Genomic DNA, 3,706 nt, shown 5'->3' with positions numbered 1-3,706 from the left:
GGATGTGATGTTATCTCCAGGTAGATAGTGTCAGAATTGAGTTAATTGTAGGACATCTGGCTGGTGTCACAGAATTGTTTAATATGAGAACCTCCCACCCCAATAACACAAACACACATATGGTGACCGGAAGTGTCAGAAGTGTTGTAGTAGCAAACTGAGAGTAAAGGAGACACACAGGAGTGTGTTGTTTTTCTTTACAAGTGGGAAGGAAGTGATTTTCGTTAGGATTTTAAGTTACCTGTGAAATACCGTGTGGACTGAGCAGGTAGAAGGAAATTTGTGTCTGAACTCCTGAGACTTATGGCACTATAGTTTGGACAGGCCTCAAAATACAGGAGGGAGGTAAGCTATGGGAGTAGATGTAATCATCCCGAGAGGAAGTGGTGAGTGACAAGAGACCCTTTGGCTGGTCGCTGGGGAAACTCCAGCACTTGAAGGGCTAGCCAATAAAGAAATTCCGAAACAGGGAAAAAAAAAAGTAAGGGACAGGAGAGTAGTCCATATGAAAATTCCAGAGAAAAAGGAGAAAGGAAGGAAGGAGACAGAGAGGATGGAAATAATAGAAGAAAATATCCATAAATTGAAGAAAGGCATGAATCTTCAGCTTGCAAAGACTCATGTGTCAAGCAAGATAAACAAAGGAACAAAACAAAACCCCAACAAAACTCCTAGACACAGCCTTGATGATATTACAGCACTCTAAGGATAATGAAAAAAAAAAAAAAAAGGAAGAAATCCTAAGTTTCTGGAGAGGGAAAAACAGGTTACCTGCAAAAGAATAAATATCCAACTAGCCTCAAACATCTCATCAGCAATATTGGATTCTAGAAGATTGAAACAATGCCTTCCAAGTCCTCAGGGAATGTTGTTTTGATTCTATAATTGTATGCCCAGCCAAAAGATCAAATAATTTTTTTTTTTTTTTTGCTGTACGTGGGCCTCTCACTGTTGTGGCCTCTCCCGTTGTGGAGCACAGGCTCCGGACGTGCAGGCTCAGCGGCCATGGCTCACAGGCCCAGCCGCTCCGCGGCATGTGGGATCCTCCCGGACCGGGGCACAAACCCATGTCCCCTGCATCAGCAGGCAGACTCTCAACCACTGCGCCACCAGGGAAGCCCCAAATAAAATTTTTTTTCAGATATGGAAGGACTCAGACTATTGACTTCCCATGCACCTTTTCTGGAAAAAAGAAAAAAAAAATTCAAAGACAAACTCTAGCAAAATGAAAAAGGAATTCAGGAAAAAGAAATGCACAATGGGGGAAAAAAAATCCCAGAATGACAGTTGTCCACAGACCTGTAAATTAGTGGCTCAGTTAGAGCAAGACGTCCAGGAGTTACATGAAGAATGCTTTCAAGGAGAAAGTAGATTTCAACCAACAGATAATGTTTATGAAAGAGATGCTCTTTGCTCCCCATCAATGAAAAAAAAGGGGAAGCAATTTTTAAAACTCTAGGGAAAACAAAAAGTGGTATAAGACAGTCGTGATCTATATATAAAGTGCTGGGGAGGAAAAAATTTCCCTCTGCCTTTCTAGGTTCTTCTGGCTGGTCTAATAATTAAATTAACATGTGACATTAACAGGAAAAAATCTAATTTTAATCTGGTATGTATGGGAGTTCATAGAAATATAAGACTCAAAGAAATGACCAAAGCAGGTCAGCTTTTATATCTTTTAGACAAAGAGACAATAAATTTGTGAAGAACTGACAAGACAAAGGAATTTAGGCTTGGGTACTAATTAGTGAAGAAACAAAGTAGAGTTTGTTTACACAGCCTTCTGGGCGCTGAATTCCTTATCTCTGGCGACAAGGGTGTCTCTTAACCTCCTGGTGCAGGGAAGGGACCTTTTGTGTGGGAGATTTATTTCCTGCTTTCAGGGGCACAGAGAGGAGGGTCAGAGTGTCCTTGCACCTGCTGTTTCTCAAGTAACTTTAACTCAGTCCACATGCCACAGTGGCATATTTTGGGGCACCCTGCCCTGAACCCCATCAGAAGCTATTTATTTGTTTGTTTCATTTAAAATTGAGGTATAATATACATTTGGAAAAGTACTCAGATCTAAACAGTACCACTCAATCAGCTGCCACAAATGTGTAATCTCATTTAACATCACTTATTTACACCACTGTCATGATAAAGTACATTTCTATCACTCCAGAAAATTCCCTCGTGTCCCAGTCAGTCCTCTCTGACCAAAAGCAACCACTGATCTGAAACAAGCTCATTTTGAGAAATAGATGGAGTGTCATAAACAAGAATCCACTTGACCTTGATTCTTAGAACATCTCCTTCAAGCAGCACAAGTGTAGTACAAAGAATTACATTTATTTCTTTATGGATCCAATCATAATTTTGTGTCCTAATACTGTAAATGATATTTATTGATGTATTGGCTTCCTAGCACTACTGTAACAAATTACCACAAACTTGGTGGCTTAAAACAACAGAAATTTGTTCTCTCACAGTTCTGGTAGCCAGAAGTCTGAAATCAAGGTGTAAGCAAAGGCCCGAGAGGATAATCTTTCCTTGTGTCTTTCAGCCTCTGGTGGCTCCAGGCACGCGTTGGCTTGTGTCTGCATGACTCCAATCTCTGGATCCATGGGTAACATTGTCTCCTCCTCTCCTCTGTGTCTTCTCATCTGTGGGTCTTTTATAAGGATGCCTGTCATTGGAAATAGGGCTCATCCAGATAATCCAGGATGATATCCTCCTCTCAAGATCCTTAGCTTAACTACATCTGTGAGGCAGTTTTTTCCAAGTAAAGTCACATTCACAGGTTTTGGACATGGACATATCTGGGTGGGTGTGTTGACCATTCAGCCCACTATAATTTTTTTTTTAAACCCAATATCTAGTCCAGTGCTGCCAATAGAAATATAGTGTGGGGCTTCCCTGGTGGCACAGTGGTTGAGAGTCCACTTGCCGATGTAGGGGACACGGGTTCGTGTCCCGGTCCAGGAGGATCCCACGTGCCGCGGAGCGGCTGGGCCCGTGAGCCATGGACGCTGAGCCTGCGCGTCCAGAGCCTGTGCTCCGCAACGGGAGAGGCCACAACAGTGAGAGGCCCGCGTACCACAAAAAAAAAAAAAAAAAAGAAAAAAAAAGAAATATAGTGTGAACAACATTTGTAATTTTAAATATTCTAGTAGCCATATTACAAAAGTAAAAAGAAATGGGTGATATTATGGGCTGAATGCTTGTGTTCCCCAAAACTCATATGTTAAAGCCCTAACCCTCAGTGTGGCTGTGTTTAGAGATGGGGCCTCTAAGGAAGTAATTGAAGTTAAATAAAGTCATAAGGGTGAGGCGCTAGTTTGATAGGATTGGTGTCCTTACAAGAGGATGAGATACCAGTGCACTTTTGGTTAGAATGTAAATTAGTGCAGCCACTATTGAAAATAGTATGGAGGTTTCTCAAAAAGTTTAAAGTAAAACTACCTTACAAACCATCAATCCCACTTCTAGGTATAATATTTATCCAAAGGAAATGAAATCACTATCTCAGAGAGATATCTGCCCTCCCATGTTCACTGAAGCATTATTCAGAATAGCCAAGACATGGAAACAGCCTAAGTGTCCATCAACAGATGAATGGATAAAGAAAATGTGGTTTATATATACAATGGAAGATTATTAGACCATGGAAAAGAAGGAAATCTTGCAATTTGCAACAACATGGATGAACCTTGAGGGCATGATG

Source organism: Globicephala melas, chromosome 2 (genome assembly GCF_963455315.2).
Source record: "Globicephala melas chromosome 2, mGloMel1.2, whole genome shotgun sequence".
NCBI lineage: Eukaryota > Metazoa > Chordata > Mammalia > Artiodactyla > Delphinidae > Globicephala > Globicephala melas.
Note: the sequence above shows the minus strand (reverse complement) of the source record.